A 19,933-nucleotide genomic window follows, 5' to 3' on the forward strand; every position below is an offset into this window, starting at 1 on the left:
GTAAGCAACCAGTGTGCTTTGAAACCCCTGCAATCATTTAGCCATGACAATTAAATAGAAGGAGTTGCTCTAACAGCCTGTATAGATTATTAGGTCAGTACTCTGAAAGTTTTGCATTTATTTAAACATTGCAGGGGGAATGTCTTGTGTGGAGAACAGCACCAGGAGATCAGCTTTTGGAGAGTCTCTCTCCTCTCCTTCCTTTGATGTATGCAATGAGCTTCCAGTGGCCAGAGCAGCTCTGATGGGGCCCACACACTCCCTGCAGTCAACTGGGAGTCTTTTTTTCTATTTAAGTCAACAGCTTTAATCCCAGTTTTACCCCCTCAACTCTCATTTAGCCCTGAGTATTGCCCCTGGAAAATTTCAGTTTCAGGTTTTGTGTTTGATGTTCACCCAAAGTATCAAGTTATGGGAGTACATTCTGTGAGCAGATCTGAGGGGGAGCAGGGAAGATCAAAATCTTTGTCCTCTGGAGTCTGCTGAAGAAATCCTCCTAGGGAGTAATTGAGCCTTTGGTTTTGTGAGGTGTTTGGCCCAGCTCAGTGTTAGTGAATCCTGGAGCTGGATGTGAACTTGGCTGTTGCAGTGGTTTATATGGTATTGTCTGTGGATAGTTAACAAAACTGGGCTCTAGCCAGTGTCTGTGAGTTGGGGTATTCCCAGTGTGAGCCAGACATCCCAGACAGTATTGGATTCACATGCTTCATTTTTCCTGGAGAATCATGTATCTCTCTGGTCTTCTCCCATTACCAGTTGGCTCAGTGTGGAGAGACTCTTCGTGGCTCCCAAAGGTTGACTTTGGGGTTGTCATTAGTTTGAGATGTTATTGGCAGCAGGTTATAGGGTTACTGCCAAGAAACATGTTTAGGCATTTGGATTACTCTTGTAAATTTTAATTAATCACTTTGCTGCTGTATAAGGCAGCCCTGTAACACATACTTCATGCTCAAGTATTCAATTTCTTACAGCACCATTGCACTGCTGGTTAAACACTAAAGCTGTGGGGTAACAAAGTCTACAGTCATGATGGTTTGGTTTGGAAAGTGCCTTTCCAAGTGCCTGGAGGGGTCATAGTTTGGGGGTACAGAGCAATGCACCTTCGTGATGTTCCCTCCACACTGTCCTGGTGGGGGGGGGGTGATGGGAGCTCTGCCCCTGCTCCTGCTCTCTCCAGATGCTCCTCCAGAGATGCTGTCATCTCCTGGCACTTTCCAGAGAGCTGAAATTCCCCAGGGGAAGCTGTGGGCAGCAGTGCTCTGGCTTCTAATGAGGAGTGTGTGGTCGGGGGGTTCTGGTTTATAGGAGGTGGCACAAGGATGCCTGATGCATTCCCCTTTCTTTTGCTTTGACAGAAGGGTGAGCATAAGCCTTTGAAACAGCAAGTGCTGGGCAGAAATAAAAGCTAATGTTGTTTTTCTTCCCTGGTCACTGCTGCAAATTGCCACCTGTGAGCTGGTGCCAGGAGGTGTGTGGAGCCCCTCTCATATTTTTTGCAGAGGTCTGTGTGAAGCTTCCAGGCTTTTGGAATAATGCTGAAAGATTGCTACAGCCTGAGAATTTATTACAAGGGTTTGGGGAGCCTAGAGGATTTCTGGTGCTTTTGCTTTACGTAAAGTTGAACTTTATGGCAAAAAGGCCTTCTGTTTCAAAGTTTGTTAAAGCAGCACTTTGAATCAACAGCAAGTGTACGAAGGAAGGAAGAGAATTAAAAAGATCTGGACTGACTGCAGCTGAGCTCCAGCTGCACACAAACACCTCTAGTCTCCCTGTGTAGCTGTGAGTTCATGGATGCTGTAGGTGAGAGAGTTGCTGTTAGAAAAAGGATGACAACTCCAAATGGCAGATGAAGAATGTGCAGACTTTGGGCTTTGTCTGCAGTCTTTGATGAGGGTCTCATTAGAACAGGGATTTGCAAACTGTGTCTTGTGTCCTGCTTAGGGGTAGCCAGGGCAGCAGATGCTGAGCCCGGTCTGTGCAGCCAGGAACTGCTGCTGCTTCTGTTGTGTCCCAGAAAGCAAAGTTGGGAAAGTCCTGCTGGAGAAAATATGAGGAATATGCTGGGGAAGCGAGCCGCTAGAAATCCAGGAATCAAAGGGGGAAGAGGCAGCTTAGATCAGATTTACTCCTCTGCCCAGGAGTGGGTGCTTGGTAGAGCCTCAGCACATCTCCTAGGGCTTGGTCCAGCCCTGATGTGTCACTGGGTCTGCTGCCTCTGTCCTTGCCTCTTCTCTCTGGTACCTTCTTTTTGTACCCCTCAGGCTTGGTTCTCCTTTTTGTAATCTGCACCCTTAGGAAAACACACTCTTTCTGTTCTGGTGTATATACATGTTAATTATTTGCAGACTTGTATTTTCTCTCATTCTTCTTTCTTTTTTTTCTTTTTCAATTTTTTTTTTCCTTCTTCTTTTTTTTTTTTCTTAACTTAAATGAGACTGGCAGATCTGGCTCCTTTACTCTAATGGGATCAGTGTTTCTAGACTCAAGGGACTGTGCTGCTGATTGCTGGATGTATAGAAGTTTGTCCACATTTTTTAGCATGAATCTGTCACCCTCAGAGGGCTCTGGCCCAGGCTGGAGTTTTTTTGTTACAGCAGAAGATGCTGTAAAGCAGCATCACCCTGAGACATTTGGCAAAAAAAAAAAAAACCTGTGTAAAGGGATGAAGGAGACAATTTTGCTACTGCATTGGTTTTGATGCCCTGATGCAGGGTACCAGTGAACATCCAAAAAGATTAACTAAACAATTTTTTTTATCCTGAAATCCCATTATGGAACCTGCCACCAGAGGCATCCACAACTATTTCAGTTTCCTATGATTTTACCCCATGTTTGTTTCTGCAACAGCTGTCTGGTTGTTCTTTCACTTCTGTTTGGTTTTTTTTTTGCCTACTTCTGCCTGAGAGTTTGATGAGGGGATTCACAGAGGCTCAGCACATCCTTCCCAGGGTGGGGAGATATAAAGGCTGAATCTTGCAGCAAGACAAGACTGGGATTTTTCATTATTTCTCTTAAGTGAAAACCAGACTTTGCAGCCAGCCTTATTACTCAAGCACCTTTTGGCATCATACACCTTGCCTGCTTAGTGCTGCTGTAGCTGCCTGCTCCGTGCCACATCCCAGAGCCTGGCATTCCAGCCTATTGATTGACATCTCTGCCTCCAGCTCTGATCTCCTGTCTTGACCATCTGCTTCTTCTGGTGGTCTCCAGAGGGTCTGCCAATCAGCAAAGCAGGCTCAAAACTTACAGGCAAATGGGTTGAATTATTTTTGGACCTTCCTTGTAGCCATCTGTTTGGGAGGGAGCCATGAGCTTGTCTTACCCAGCTGGGTTAAGGTGCTGTGGCAGCCTGCAAGGGAGAAGGAAGCAAACAGGATAAAGAAAATTACCCTCTTCTTAAGGAGCTGAATCGGCTGTGAGACAGTGCTGAGCTCCCAGCCAGCACCTGGCACCAGCAGTGAAATATCAGGATATTTCCAAGTCCCTGTCAGAGCTGGCTTGTGCTTTTAGATGACACCAGGCAAGACAGCAAGTTTGGTGTGACTTCAAAGCTGACTCGTGTTGCCCGTGACAACCTGGGTTTGAGTCTATTTTACATGCACACACATACACACGTGCATCTGTTGCTATAACAACCACCCAGGACTTCTAAAAAATGTTGGGCTCTCTTTTCCAGGTTGCAAAAGCACCTCGGTTTTGCTGCAACCCAGGAGGCAAACAGCTGTCTTCAGTCTCTTTTTTTTCTTTCTTTTTTTTCCCCCTAAAAAAGCACTAGGTGAAGTAGGCTGGGCAAACCCTGTGGGTTAATTATGTAAAAGAGTCTGGAATGACTTAGGAGGGAAGGAGAGGCATGAGGGGCTCTGGCTGCTTGAAACAGCACAGCCAGTTCCTGGTGGTAAGGCTTGAAATGTAAATGCTGGTTTTGGTGTCCAGAGCACATCACAGCTCAGTAATGCCACCAGTAAAGCTACTGGTGTCACCAGGGAATCACAAATCACCTGAAGATTATGAAGGGACATGACGATTATGAGCAGCAGCCTCTGACCCATCGTGATCCAAACTAATGCTGTAATCTGCAAGACAGCAATGAGAGCAGGGGGGGAGCAGGGGATGTGGATGGCAAAGAGTCTGTGTTAGCTGGGGAAACCCTGCCCTGGAGCTGCAGGCTCTGCCTCAGGTACCTGTCAGATCTGGGCAGTGTCCTTTGTCTCTTGTAGCAGGTGCAATACCAATACTCCATATTTTCCTCTTTTTTTCCTGAGTGATGGGGAGACTCTGAAAAAAAGGAGGGAAAGGGGGAAACAGGGGAGGCAGAGCTACCAGACAGCATGTGTCCTGCTGTGCTGGTCTTCATCTTATGTGTGTTTGGGAGTAATCCTTGCCCACACAATGAGTCCTGATGGAGGGGAGGGAGCTTGGGGAGGGAATTCTGCTTTCCTCTTAGAGGCAGAGCTTGATCTTTCCATACAGTTTGTGCTGCTGGGGCCTCATCCTGCCATGCACCCCAAAAATGAGGTGACATTGAGGTTGCAGAGGTTGCTCAGGATGGAGCTCAGGATCTCACATGGCACATTTTGATGTCCCCTTGCTCCCTGCTTCACCTCAGCCCAGCCATCCAACTGCTCTGTGTTGGCTCCTTGGGGCTGTGTGGAGTCTTCAGCAATCAGGTGTGAGGTGTGAGGTGCTGTTTCATCAACACTTGTTGAACATGATAGCAAAAGGCATGTCCTGTCACTCCTAAAAGTGACTTACAGGTCTTCATGTGTTGATTTAATGGAAAAGTTTGTGCTGGAGTGGTGGCTTACAGGGAAAATCCTTGACCCAGGCTGGTTCTGACCTCCCTTTGGGGTGGGCACTGTGATGTTCTGGCCCAGCAGCTCTGGTGGGAGCTTTGTCCTCAGCTCCATTTGCCAGGACAGAGCTCAGCTCAGCTTTGACATAGAACAACTTTTCCAACATGCAAATTGCCCACTTTGCATGAGATCCATGGGGAGCTGGCAGCCAGGGAGAGGAAACCAAACCCACTCACGCTTTGTTCACTTGCCTTCAAATTGTGAAACCTGCTGGGATTCATCCCGAGCTGCAGACCCTGGTTTGCCTTCTCCAGACCTGCTCCACAGACAGGGAGAGGCTGCTGAGCTGAATGGAAGCTTTTTAGCTGCAAAAATTGTGCAAGGCAGCGTTGTGCTATTTCTGGAGCTTGCTGTAATGTATGCGTCTCGCCCGGCGCTCTCCTGCAACGGCCAAATGTTTTTCAAGCAGTAAAGAAGGTAAAATAGAGCAACACTGTGCTGGAGCCAGATCTTCCACGTGTTCCCTGAGCAGAGCCCACACGTGCACTGGCGGCCACAGAATTACCTGCCTGGGTCACCAGAAGGCTGGAGCAGAGGGAGTGGGGACCTGGGGTGTGCAACTGCAGGAGGTGGCACGGGTGTGACAGAATGGGTGTGACAGAATGGGTGTGGCAGCAGGGGTGCTCCCACCTTGGGGCAGCAGAGCCCAGGTCAGGGTGAATGATAGCACTGCTGAATGGGCAGGGGGTGACAGTAGATGGCAGGGAGAGGGAAGCAGCAAAGAGTGGTGGTCCCAGCTGAAGCACTTTGAGACCCCCTTGATCTCAGCTCATCTTTGGGAAGAGGCTCAGGATTGTTATTTCCATGTCCTGGGCTGTGTGACCAGCAGGGTGAGGTACTGCTGAGACCCCTGCAGTGCTGGGTCCAGCTCTGTGGTCCCCAGCACCAGAAGGACAGGAAGCTGTTGGAGTGAGTCCAGAGGAGACCCTGGAGATGCTGGGAAGGCTGGAGCAGCTCGCTCTGGAGCCAGGCTGAGAGAGTTGGGGGTGTTCAGCCTGAAGAAGAGAAGGCTGCAATGGGGAGACCTTAGAGCACCTTCCAGTGCCTGAAGGGGCTCCAGGAAAGCTGGGGAGGGACTTGGGACAAGGGCCTGGAGGGATGGGACAAGAGGTGATGGCTTTAAACTGGCAGAGGGGAGATTGAGGATGGACATTAGGAAGAAATTCTCTGGTGTGAAGGTGCTGAGCCCCAGGCTCCCCCAGAAGCTGTGGCTGCCTCATCCCTGGCAGTGTTGAAAGTTGGATGGGGATTGGAGCACCCTGGGCTGTGGGAGGTGTCCCTGACCATGGCAGGGGCAGGACTGGATCTCTAAGGTCCCTTCCATCCTAATCCTGGGATTCTATGATCTTGTGGCAAAGCTTTCAGGCACGTCTGTGTGGTACAGCACAGTGTCACAGAGCAAGGGCTGAATTGACTCCTTAGGGGCCTGGAAGCCATTGCAGTAATGTTTGCTGGTTTGTGTGCCTAGGCTGCAGGTTGCTGCTTCTGGGGAGTGAGGACTTCCCAAGACAGTGCTGCAGGAATGTGGCCTGACAGCCTGTGGCTCTGGAGGCAACCCACGTGTGGCTGAGCTCTGTGGGATGCTTCATGATGCTGTCATCAAGCAAGAGTCATGGGATCACTGTGTATGTGATCCTTTGGGACAAAGGGACAGTTGCAAGGGGCTTAGTACAGAGGTGATCACCCTTGTTCCCGTTTGACAGAGCACCCTGCTCTGGCTAATCCTGCCAAGCAGAAGGACTTGTCTGTCCAGGGTTGCAGCTAGAGGTATATCTTCACCCCTTTCTCATCCTCTCCTGTCTTGGGGAACTCTTGATCCCCACCTGCTCCACCAGTTTGGCAGCCTGCTGTGTAATTTTGGAGGGTGTGTGAGAAAAAGGAAAAAGGTGATCACAACCAAGGGGGAAAATTGATGGAGAGATGGACCTGTCTGCCTTCTCCTGAGTGCTGTCCCGCTCTCCCTCTCCTGGGTGCTGCAACTCGGAGGAAAGGAAAGGGAAAGAAGGAGAGAGCACATCAGAAGCATGCACTGAGGATTGCATAGGAATCACTCAGGCTGGAATCTTTCTGGATCAGCCAGAGCTTGGTTGATTTTTGCAGGCATGTATGGCAGCAATGTGTGGCCACAGCAAGGAGAGGGGCAGAGGGGTCTCCTCATTTCCCTTCTGGAAGTTGCCAGGTATTCAGGGCTCCATGATATCACCAGAACCTGTGAGCTGTCTTTGTATTTACTGGCTTGGAGTTTTGTCTGTGTGAAGGGAGAGAGCCATGAGTGGTTTCTGGTGTATTATGAACGCTGCTGCCTCTCCAGGAGCAGCATGGGGGCAGGTGCAGAACGCAATAGGGATCTGAGCTGGGACTTTATAGATCTGCAAAACCTTATGTAAATGCATGTTTGAGAAAGGGACAGCAAAGTCCCTTTGCAGAATTCAGCAGAAAATGGAGTGTTTGTTTATGGCATATGCTTTGGGAATTAGTTGAGCTGTGGTCATGCTAAAAACCAACATTTACTCACAGCCTCTATGCATTGTTAAACTGATTTTGGAGCACTTTTTGGTCTTTCACTTTTGTTAAATTAAAACAACATTTTATTGTAAACAGTTGCAAGATTACCATAGGAATGTTTTTTTTTCTTTGTCCAGCATTATTGAGTTGGGTGTTTTATCTTCACCAGTACTTTTAGCTTTTTGTTCACAATGATTTAAAGTATCCCCAGTGATCCTTGAATTTATTTGTAAATGCTTTTGCAGTAACATTGTGTGGAGTTCTCTCTAACTTCATACCAGCTCCACATCTGCACACGTTTGACAATGTGCTTTGAGGAGCCACTAACAAGGATACAGATTTGAAATTATCTAATCTAATTGCTGGCAGCAGAGGCTGGTGGGGAGGATGTTATGGGGAACTGCTGCACAGCCTAACAGTGTTAGTTCCATTAAATCCTCAGAGTCTGACCTGTCTGTAGCTATTTCCTCCCACATAATGAGAAAAACCAATTTAAGAGACAATAGGAGTGGTCATGGATGGGTGTATCTGAAGGTCCTGGCAGGAGTGGGGTGCTGGGGGTGGTCATGGGGACCACGTGGGCTCTGCACGGGTGTTGGTGCAGCCCTCGGGTTCCTCACGGGTGACATGGGGCTAATCACTCTCTTGGTGTGGGAGATTATGAGAATTAATGGTTGACTCTAAAGTGCCCGGAAATCTCCAGCGAGGAGTCATGCAAGGACAAAGCTGCTTTTTTTTCCCCTGCTGTTTTACAGGCTGCAGTTGCTCCTCTTGTGCTCTCCTGGGTGCCTGGTGGGCACTGAGGATGCTCTGTGTCACCACAGGGATGCCCATGGGGCTGAAAGCAACTCCATGCCCAGTGGCATCTTCCTTGTTCTTCCTTTTTTGCCTGCATCCAGGATGCTTTATGGCTAACTTTGCTCTTCAGCTTTGCTTCGAGTCATGCTCAGTCTTTTCAACATTTTCTTTCCCTGGGACCTTCCCATAACTTGTGTGATTTCTAGTTTTCTCTGAAGGGTGATCCGCAGGTGAGGAGTGGGAAGGGAATGATCAGTCCCTGACCATGCCCATAGCAGCTCACCCTGTTGCAGGCTGTGGCTGGGTCAGGGCTGGGTGTGTAGGCAGCCCAGGGCAGTGTTTATATTTCTTTTTCTGTTCTGAAGGAGTCGGGATGGGGTCCAGGTTGCATTCAGGGTCCACTTTTAGAAGAACTGGAAAACTCATTACTGGCAAGACTCCTTTGGCCTTGTCTTTGTGTAGTTACAAATGGACCATTTCATATGTAAAGAAAAAATCTCTGCAATGATCTTCTCCAAAAATCCCTTGCTCTCTTAGGCCATATGAGTGGCAGCAGGGATTACAAGGCAAGTAAGGAAAAGCCCTTATAGTTATAAGGAGAAGCAAGTGAAAATACATCTTGAGCTGCTACCCAGCTGGAGAGGATGTGAGTGTGTGTGTGGTGTAAATGTCAGACATTTAAAGCTGCCTCCATACATTGAGGTCTCATGTTTTCTCCCCCAGGGTTCCTCTCCCAGGTCACCGGATGAACACCTGAGTCTCCTCAAAGATGAAGCTGTAGCTCCTTGTCCAGAGGTAGGAGGCTCAGCCCTCTCTTCCCTGCCTGCTCCAGGGATGGGGGAAGCCTGGGGGACCTCAGGGCTGGTGGGATGCTTTGGGGCTGGAGCCCAGGCCCTTGCTGCCTGACACTGGAGTGGGAGCTTTGCTTTCTGATGGGGTTTCTGAAGGTTTTATGCCCCTCTGATATGATGTGGTTGCAGAAGTTTGCAATTCCTAGAGCAGATGTGCAGTGACTGAGCATGTAAAAAGATGTTTTGAGGGGCTGCCAGTATTGGTATTTTATTTCATTTCTGCATACAGTGTGCCAGTGATTTTATTCCAGGCTGCCCAGCCACAGCATCCTGTGCTCCCCTACAGGGGCTTGCTGGGATTTTCTGAAACCAGCAAATGTGGATTACAGTGCTAGGCTGGAGTTTGCCTCTCCTGATGCCATGATTTTCCTTCTGACTCTTTACAGTAATCCAAAATATTAAGAAACAGAAACTGGCATTAGGTCTTTTCCTTTGTATCTGAGTGACATGAGCAGCAGATACCCAAGTCTTGTCCTCCTTGCAGCTCTCCCTGCCCTTTGCAGCCTTTTTCCCTTTGTATCCTTCACAAGACTGCTCCATTTGCTGGTGAAGTTTTGTCCTCCTTAGGGATGCTATTTGCCCAGCTTTGGGGAAGTTTGTGGACGTGGGGTTGTTGGTCAACAGTGGCTGAAGAGAAGCCAGAGGCCACCAGCACCCTGGCTTGTGTCAGCAGCAGTGTGGGCAGCAGGAGCAGGGCAGGAATCATCCTCCCCCTGTGCTCCCAAGGAACAAGGGATGGGACAAGAGCAACAGCCTCAAGTTGTGCCAGGGGAGGTTTAGGTTGGAGCTGGGGAAGAATTTCTCTCTGGAAAGGGTTGTCAGGGCCTGGCCCAGGCTGCCCAGGGCAGGGCTGGAGTCCCCATCATCCCTGGAGGGGTTTCAGAGCCCTGGAGATGTGGGGATGAAGGACATGGGGTGGGGGTGGCCTGGGCAGTGCTGGGAGAAGGGTTGGACCTGATCATCCTGAAAGTGTTTTCCAACCAGAACTACTCTGTCATCCTGTGAAATGAGTTTGTCTGTTCCCTGCTTTACAACACAAAGCTGCATTCATAGGGTTGCGCATCTGACAGCAGCTTGCTCCTGGCTGCAGCCAGGTTCCCAGAGCTGGGGCCACGTTGGAGATCCACAGCCATGGGACATCTGCAGTGTCCAAACACAGAGGTGTAGGATGGGCAGCTCAGCAGAGTTCCCTGTGTGAGCACAGGAGCAGGAAAGGGGCTGGGGAGGGGGACTGGGCTGGGAGGTGGTGGTTGTGTCCCTGCAGAAGCCACAGCCTTTTCTCAGGGAGAAACTGTTGGCTTGGAAATAACGTGAGAGCAGCCAGGGAAGAGCAGAGCTTCCTGGGGAGCATCACTGGGATTTCTGTCACATTGGTGGCAGTAATAGAAGGGAGGACAGATTTTGCACCCTGGGAGCAGCAGGTGAGAGCTCAGGGCTGACTCCATCAGTGAAAAGTTCTTGCTTAGCTGCACTTATAATTCATTATCTCCCTGATCTTTCATTTCACAAGTGTTTCTTGCAGTGTGTTTCTTCAGCCTGGTCCAGCTCGTGACCTCCCTTCCCAGAGGCAGTGGGATAATACATTCATCTGCTGTGCTGTCTTGCCACTTCACATCCCTCCCTCCATCCACCCCTCTGTCTCTGTCCTTTTTGGCAATGTGTCATTTTTATTTTTTGGTACAAATCCAGCAGCTGAGCAAAAAGTACTTGGGCAGCTGGAGTGAGAAACAATGGGGTTGAAATGTACTTTAACATGTTTGTAAACAACTCTACTTCATCAGGGTCCCTGCCCAGCACCCTGGCAGCAGACAGAGGCTCTGCTGAGATCAGAATTCATTATGGGGCATGGAATGGTGGGAAGGAGTGGGACAGTGGGAAGGATCTCCTGCTCTGTGGTCCATGTCTGTCTCTGGCAGAGAGCTGAAAGTGTAGCTGCTGGGCTTTGAGGGTGCTCCGTGGAATGTGCAGTGGGATGTCATTCTTGTTGGAAATTATCTATCAAGGAAGATCAGTACAGGGAGTAATGCAGCTGTCCTGCCAGAACATACCCATTTCTCCTGAATTCCCACAGCTGGTTCCTGGTGAAAAAAAAAAATAGTTTTGTGGTTTCTTTGTATTGGGGAATAAAAAAATTGTTTACTGAGGATAGGTTGAAGAGGGAAGCAAGCTCAGAAGCATAGGGAGGGGGTAGAAGAGCTGTAGGTGGAGCACATGGATCAGATACCTGGTAGCTAATTATTCCAAACTCACCAATTTTGATGAGTAAAGAATGACTTAGCAGGGCTGGGACTCCCACTCTTCTCCTGAGGGCTGTGAGAGGAGTGAGGCCAACCTCATGGTGGGGCTGCTCATCCCTGTAAGAGTTTTCCTAGTGGGGAAATAACAGAGTAGAATAATCGATGTGTTTGGGAATCCAGCCCTTTGCTCAGAGTGCCTGGGCTCACCCAGCCCTGGGGGGGCTGTGGCTGCTCCTGCTCGGGGCTCTGACTCTGCTGTGAGTAAGAGTGTAATTGCAGAAATTGGCAGGGTGGCTTGGAATGAGATCTAATTAATTAATTCAAGACATGCCAGGATTAAATGTTATTAAACCTTGGAATCAAGAGTAGAGTAGATGAAATGTAAGCGAAGGGTGGGGAGAGGAAGGAGGGGCATGTGCCACCCAGGGCTGCCTGCCAGCAGTCCTGCCCTTTGCTGGCAGGGCACCCAGGGTGTGCTCAGGTTATATATAGGTATATACATACATACATTTATATATAGACACAAAAACCACCCAGTTTCCCCCCAGCCATGGCAACCTTACCTGCTTGCTCTGGATTTTTCCATGCAAGGTGAGTGACCCATGGCTCTCTCCTGCTGCTGGGCACCTCTGGCCATGGATTCCCTAACATCACCTGGAGCAAAGAGGAGGTTTCTTTTGCTTTTCCCCTGGCCCTGTGCTGATCACCATGTTGTGTTCCCTATAATTTCAGAGCAGAGGATGTAATTGCCACACGTGCTGCCTGTAAAATGACTCTGGAATGGAATCTCAGGATGGTCTTTGCTCACTCAGTTGCAGCTTGATGCTTGCTCTGCTCCCAGAGCCACCTGGTCAGGCATGTGTGTTCTGGCACAGCATTACACTGCTGGGCATTGCAGGAATAACTAAGTTTTTTTGACAGGTAAACAAGTGTGTGTGTGGGGTGATTGCCAAACCATCAGCTCTCCAACAAGAGGTGCAGCTCAGGACCCAGCCTGGCCAGGGCTGTTGTTTTGCTTGCTGAATCTCTAGCATCCCACACCAGCCCTTTTCTCTTCTGTCAGTTTCAGGAATATACTGAACACTAATTTTAGCTCTCCCTCCAAGGTGGATATCTTTGGGGTTTGGGCACAATGAATGCCTTATTCATAAAACTACAAACACGTAAAAAGAAGAGTGGAGGGGGGGGGGGGCGCAGAAAGTGTCCCACCCTAAAAATGCTTCTGATCTCCAAGCAGCTATAATTTTGGCCTTCTTGGAGAACAAGCTGAGGTAGTGTTCATTTTAACAGCCAGGAAAGGGCTGTCTGTTTATATTTAGGGCCTTGTAGATTTGTTCAGTGTATGCAGGTGGCACACTGAAATGAATCTTACCAGGATAAGGCTGTGTTTTTACTGGACTGCCTCTAATTCTGCATGAAGGCTAAATAAGTAAGCACTGAAAGTTTTGTTGCAACAGTTTCTGGGGTTAAATTTTGCTGCCTTTGGAGCATTGTTTTGAGATTATTCCTGGTGAGTTCCTCCCAGGCACCTTCCTGCACCGGTTTTTAAGGGCAGGTTGGCAGCTTCTGCCACTCTGGGTCTGTAGGGTACTGGCAGTAGCAATCACCATCCAGTTCTCACCAGAGAAGGGTTAACAGACCATTGCAATGGAAATAAGTAGTGGGGTAAAGATCATGTTCCGGCTGTGAGGTGAGTTATGGTCCAGGATCTCCTTCAGCTTAGCATTGCAGCTCTGACCTGCAGCTCTGGATGGGCTCTGGCTGAGGAAAGCCATGGCACCCATCCCCAGCCTTGGGGTCATTAACCTGGTGACACCAGGATCTTCAAGAACTGATCCAGTTCTCATCTGAGATCATCTTGATTTTGATGGCTTTTGCTTGATGTCACCTGAAAAGTACAAGATACCCAAAGCAAGAGGGTGTGCTTCTGGAGCTGGCTCATTGCTGCTGCTGCTTCTTCAGCACAGCAAAGTCTTGCTGGAGATACAGAAGGGGCTGAGTCTGGTTCTGCAGAGAGAGCAGCCCGAGCTCTGCAGAAGCAGAAATTGTTGTAAAGTGTGCATACAGCTTGGTTTGGGGGTTTGGTGGGGTTTTTTTTTTGTTTTTTTGGGGGGTTGTTTGGATTTTTTTTTTTTTTTTTTTTTTTTTTTTGAGCTGTATCTGAACATCAAGCACAGATGCTGAAGTTCTTACAGATATTTGGCAGGAAGTTGTAAGTCTGGTCCAGCCACATGTCAGTGTTCTGTCACCTCTCAGAAATTGCTCATTGGTTACTACTCCTGCTTTGATATTATGTAAAGCCTTTTCCCCCAGGGAATCCAGATGCTTATTTGGTGTTTGCATCTTACCAAGATCCCAGGGCTGAGGAGGTTTGTAAAAAGCAGAGTGCAGCTGCTCATGTCAGTTGTCTCAGTCTCCTGAAGAGTGCCCAGGCTCCAAGGTTTGTTCACAGATCCAAAATTAGAAAGTTGTTGATGGTTTTTTCATTCAGAGTTAGGAAAAGGTCTGTTGGACTGAATAGAAACCCCAGGCAGCTGCGAGCAAATGAGGTTCAAAGTGGGTGTAAGAGATGGATGGAGCTCAGTGCAGAGAGAAAAAAAAAAAAAATGAATTTTAATTATAGGTACCTGGAACATACCATGGCAGGTTATGATCCTGGGAGACGGGGCAGAAAAAAGTGAAATCCAGGTTCTGTTTGTACTAAAATATTTCCATGCATGTTTGGGTATTCTGCTGTGGTAACCAGAGGGCTTATTTTTAGAATCTTTCCCAAGATGCTCCTCCATATGACACTGAATTGCTCGGGAAGCTGGTGTACAAAGTTGTCCCAAGGGTTTTCAAGTTAAAATGAGTATTAATTCAGAGAGATTCCAAAGGATTATGTTCTTCATAATTGTGTTCTTCAAAATTGATCAGATTATGTGTGAGGTCTTTCTCAGTGCATGGCCTGCCTGGACTCAATGTTGGACATCTCTGAGATCCAATTCCAGCATGTAGGTATGGAAAGAGTCTTCTTTTATTTGGCCACATCCTGATTATAGCACTAAACCACTGATACTGGACTGGCAAACTTGTCTTAGCAGTGAGGGTAATCCCAAAACATATGTTAGTGTTTTTAATCACAGTGGGTTTGGCCCTCAGCTGGTGACTCTGAGTCTCATCTAGCAAAGATCAGCTTTTTCTCTCTGTTTTCCTGTAAAGATTTGTCACAGAAGAGAGCAAGCCCACCGATTCGGTTCTACATTTGTGTGTGACTCCGTGGGGAAACCTTTACCCTATCTTGGTCATCTAAAAGTCCTCCCAGTTTTACTAGGATGACCCTGGGCTATTTACCAGTTCTGGTTTTCAAATGGAAGTTATTTAGAAGATTCAGATTGAAACATTTATTTCTCAGGAAAGTGGGTTTAATGCTCTGTAAGGTATATATATCCACAAAGAACAAAAGCAGTCCTGTTCAAAAAAGCCACAAGCAATGCCAGCAGAGAAAAGTGAGCTGCTTTTTCAAATGTCATTCTTCATCTTTTATTGTCTTTCATCCATAATCATTTAAATACACTCACATGTATGTGAAAAAGAAAAAAAAAATAACAACAGCACAGCAATTGCGCTTTATCCATAGCATGCTCATGAATACAATGTATTCTGGGATATATTGTTTCTCTTGGATTTTTTTCAAAGATGTTTGGCAAAGTGTTTCCATGTGCATTTCAAGACCATCCTCTGCTTTTGTGGGGATTTTGTACCAGAGCAATTTGCACTCGCTCAAGGGCTCCATTATCCTTTGAAAATTTTGGAAATGCAATAATTAAAAATCTGCAGAGTGTCTGCCCGTGGTCAGAAGCAGAGGAGAAGGTGACCTTACATCCATCTATACATTGTGAACGTATGGGCTGCTACAGGGGGCTGAGAGGGGGAGAGGACAGATTAGCCCAGAGTCAGCACACAATTTTTTAATCCGTTTCCATATCTGAGTTTTGAGGAAAGGAAGCAGCACAGCTGGGCAGCTGTCTGTGAGTAATGGGTCAGCTCCAGTCAACATGAGCAACGTTGCTGTAAGGGAGGTGAGAGGGATGATGGATTTGCCTCTGTGCCTGTGTTAAACCAACACGGGTGTTATGGAGCAAAAATCCTGAAGTGGGAAATGATGTGCTGGTGTTAATGTTCCTGACATGGGAGCGCTCAGCTGCTGAAGCCTTTTACTCTTAAGATATATCTCAAGTACACAGCATATTTCAGTCTTTAGCTCTATTCTGTAGCTATAGAAGCAGTCATGATGTTTGCCTGGTCTCGGTTTTTATGTTGTTTATATGGAAAAAACCCACAAAACATCTTCTCACAGACAAGGAGGTAATTAATATTTTTTAATGTTTTGGACTTGCTTAAATCCAATGTGACCACAGTTAGGCATTTAATTCTGGAAGATGAAGTAACTTTTAACTCAAAATGATAACCAGGTTTTAAGAGAAATGTTTACTAGCTCAGTTTCATGTTGACACAGATAAACAAAATGCCTTTATTTTGTCTTGGTTGTTTTCTTATGTCTTATTATTATTATTATACCACAGAAGCAAAATTAAGTAGGTGAGTAAACAGCATCTTCCAGCAGCGAGGTGGGTAGGTTCATTTTCTTATTTCTTCTGGGTACAGGAAAAAAAAATACTCCTCTCTGGAGTGTCAATGTTGAAAACAGGAGGGTACCATGGACTGGTTGTGTACAGGGGAAGTCAGCCCGTGGCATTTGGAGGAGTCAGTCTGAAATCTATGCACATTTTAAATCTTCATCAGTATTAGATCCAGTTGTCATGTCGTGGCAATGGGGAAGGTGATAAGAAAATTTAGGTGTCATAGCATGGGGGAGAGGCTGACAGGGAATCTGTCCCTGGGTATGACTGTCCTTTCACCAGTGAAAATCACCCCTTGTACAGGTATTAACCCAGCTCATGCCAAAGGGAGAACTTGTCTGCAAGATGCTGGGCATGGTTTGTGCTGCAGGGATCTGGAAGGGTTTTGTCCTCTGCTGGTTGGGGTAGCACAACAGTCAATGTGAACTCTTTGCCTCAAGAATGTCAGTGCCTAAACTCTTTTTTTAAAAAAAAGTTTCTCCCCAAATCCTGCTGGGAGAGTTACTGAGTGTGAAACAACTCAGTTTTCAGTTCTGTTGGCATTCATTGAGATGGATGGGAAATTTTCTATAAAGCAAAGAAACATTTAGGAGTGACTCATGGTGAAGATGCACCACAGCGACAGTGTATCCAACACACAGAAATTCCATCCATACAACAGGCATGCTGTAAAGGTGTTCAGGACACCCTAGTCTTGCTATTCAACCTGATCTGAAAATGCAAGAGCACGTGGCCTCTAACAAGATTAAATATTACATTTAAAAACACCAAGCCTGCTAACACAGTGCATAATTAAACCCTGGAATTCATTACCAAGGAAAAAATCTTTGAGTGGATCTGAATAACATTTAAAAAAGAGACAGACACGTCTCTTATTAATAACACTAGCCATGGATCTGTTCTGGGAGAGGTATAAAAAAGCAAAGCTGCTTAAGGAATAGTCTTACATGAGCAAGTCAATCACTGCCTGCCTAGCAAGGAAGCATCCCCCCCTTTTTATGCTCACTCTGATGTAGTGATGTGCCACCTGCCTTTGGAATGCTGGTGCTGTGACCAGGATGATGTCCACAGAACTGTGAGGTCCCTGGGAAGGTCCTGCAGCTCCAGCCAGGAGCTCAGGGAGTGGCTCAGATAAGCAGCAGGTCAGGTCAGCTCATGCTTCTGAGAGCCCTGCAGCTATTTGAGGTCACCCAACCATTTAGCAGAGTAAAAGGAAAAAAAAAAAAAAAGAATCCTTCAGGAACCAGGGGTAGTTTTGTAGCAGTTTTCCTGTAAACAGTTGAATGTGGGGCTCTGGGTTGCAGTTGTTTGGCTTTTGAGCTTTTTAAGAAAAGCTGGAGGAGCTGCAGGCCAATAAAACTGCCTGCCAGGAACCTCAGAGTATTCCTGGGCTTTCACAATCCCCACTTTGTTCTAGGGTTAACCCACACAAGAAGGAGAGGGGAAAGGGGATGAACCTTATTCAACCCAAAGGGTGTCTTGTAGCTGCATTTTGTGTCCAGACAGAGCTTTACTGCTCAGTTCCTTTCTTAATCAGCTTTATGCCACTGTTCATCTGTGAGGTGATGTGCAAGGTCCTCCTGATGCCAGTTTGTGGCCTGGTGGGCATTAACCTTTCCTGCTTGATGAGGTTGTGCCTGGCCAGGTCCCATCCTGCCCTGTGTAAGCAGAGGAGCTGTGCAGAGGCCTGGGGGGTGATGCTGTGGGCACAGCCTGGCCATGCTGGCTGCATCTCTGCCTGCAGGCACCTCCTGGGACCTAGAGCCACCCTGGCACCTTCTCATATGGTGGTGGTAGTGATTTGTGGGACAGCCTTGGGATATAGTGGACCCAACATGTGCTCCTGTCCTCTGACCTCAAGCTTTCCTTGATTTGGCCCCCACCAGCCTCTCCTGGCTCCATCAGGGAAGGAACCGGGTGCTGTTTAGAGTTACTGACATGTTTCAGCATCCTCCCTAAGTCAGCATGTGTTTTTTTTAATGGAGACCCTAAGCTGGAGGTGAGAAGAGACAGGATGGGAACCTCACTGCCTGCAGGTTGGAAGCTGATAGCATGCCAACACATCATTAATTTCTGCCAGCCCTGAACTGAAGCCTGGGCTGTCTGTGCTGGGTGCTGGGATCTGGAGGTCTCACTGCATAGCTCTATTAGTTCAATTTACCTTTCTATTCCAAGGCAGTTTTAGCACTAATTGACCAGAATTCAAACCAGCTTTCTCTCCTGGTAATGTGGTTCATTGCTTATAATTGACCTGCTTTTCTGGCAGTCAAGAGAGCTCTACCAGCCAGCATAGACTGTGTGACTGTAGCCTGTAATTACTTAGATTTAAGCCCTTGAAGGAAAATTTTAGGAGCTTTCTCTGCTGAATTGAAACAACAAAATAATATATTTAAAAGAAAAAAAAAAAAAAAAAAAGTCCAAGCTAGTCTTTTAAACATCCAAGCAGAGTCAGGGAAGGAAGCTTAGCACTGCTGAGTTGGTGTCAAAATACCACTTTCTGGAGGAGTTGTGGTTCTTCTGGATGGATGACCAAGGGAGTAATTTTTCTGTCACTCTCTCAGAGCTATTGGTCTTTGGGTGACACAGAGGTTCCAAAATAGTTCTGGCATTCTGAAAACACAGTGTACCAAGGAAACCCCAATGTTTGGGTGTTGCAGTTGGCCATGGTTCTGTAGAGCAACTCCAGTTCAACACTGCTCACAGAGGGATGTTCCTTTTTATCTCCTTATCCCTCTCTTTTACCACATATGTTCCTCCCAAAGCCATCTTGATTCCTCCCTTCCCCAACTGTGGTTCCTTCCCTGAACATCTCATTGTCCATCTTGTGCAATGTTCAGATTCCCTTCCCCTGCATTCTGTGTCCCACACCCCATAGGTCCCAGAGGACCTCCAGTTGTCTCATCTCAGTGGGTTTCACAACTTCTTTTGAGTCTGGGGCTCTCCTGGGACAGCCCTGAGGATCCAGGCAGGGTGTCCCTTCCTCTGACCCCATAGTTTGGGTCTCCACCTGCTATTATGCTCTGTGCTCCTCTGGGCTTGTGGAGATAATCCTGGGATGGGTTGATGGCTCCTGGGATGGGCCTGGGAGTAGCAGAACAGGGCATTATTTGTTTCCCCTGCCTGCCATGGTCTCTTTGTTCTCTTTTGTGGGTGTGCAGGTGAGATTTTTACTCTATAATTTAATAAGGCAACAGAAGTGACCAAGACAGTGATGGCCACATCCTGACACAACCTTGCATGGCAGTCTCCACCAAAAGGTGATGTCTCCCACCTTTCATTGCTGAAAGTGAAGGGAGCAGGAACAGAAATCTTAAAGAGGAATGACAAATCTCTAGGCCAAGATAACCTCCTATGACTTATTCTAGGAAGGAGGTGAGTGCCCATCAGCAATTCTCCTACAGCACCTCCTGGGGACTGCCCATGCCTGGTGGGTGGTGGTCAAGCAGGTGTCTTCCCTTTGGATCAAGACTAGGTATGAGCAAAGCATCCAGCTTCAAAGCCTGAGGCAGTTCTGAGCATGTGTGGGTGCCTGCATGTGAGCACCCAGGGATATTTTAGGTGCTACATGGCTTTCATTCAAGTTTAGGCATCTGCAGGGCTTGGCAGCATGGCATGTGGGGATTGCTTTCCTGAATGCAACACACCACCTCAGATGCCAAAGCCTGTCAAAGATGCCAAAGCAGATGCAAAAACATCTGGACATCACCTAAAGCTCAAAGATTTTCTCATCTTCTGCTGATACTTAGCACAGAGCATTGGCTGATCTCCAGCAGAAATCCTTTTCTATTCTCTTGATGGGGAGGAGAGAAGTAACAAACTCCTGCCATAGAGCCATGAGGGAGAGCAAAAAATTGAGAGAGTGGGGAACATACCTCACTGTTTAAATTAACCTCTCTGGCATTCTTTTTAGAAGACAGAAAGAGTGACAGCCTAATTTACAGCAGCCCTTCTCTGCCTTGAAATTCACCCTCTGCCTGTCCTGTCTCTCTGTGTCTAGAAATAAATCATCCACAGCTTCAGAAATGCACCCATAGCAATGTAGCCTTTTATTCAGCCACCATATGCAC

The 19,933-nt window shown here is 47.4% G+C and overlaps 1 protein-coding gene across 6 annotated transcripts in view; it reads left to right on the forward strand.

Annotated features, from left to right (window-relative positions):
* HIVEP3 (HIVEP zinc finger 3) overlaps positions 1–19,933 on the forward strand; it is a 221,950-nt gene that overhangs the window by 99,250 nt on the left and 102,767 nt on the right. For all 6 annotated transcript variants that reach the window (XR_011730444.1, XM_071767459.1, XM_071767461.1 and 3 more), the window contains one exon: positions 8,880–8,951. The gene's annotated coding sequence lies outside the window, so the exon portion shown is untranslated. The remainder of the gene's footprint in view (positions 1–8,879; positions 8,952–19,933) is intronic.

The sequence above is a fragment of the Heliangelus exortis genome, chromosome 24 (genome assembly GCF_036169615.1).
Source record: "Heliangelus exortis chromosome 24, bHelExo1.hap1, whole genome shotgun sequence".
Classification (NCBI taxonomy): domain Eukaryota; kingdom Metazoa; phylum Chordata; class Aves; order Apodiformes; family Trochilidae; genus Heliangelus; species Heliangelus exortis.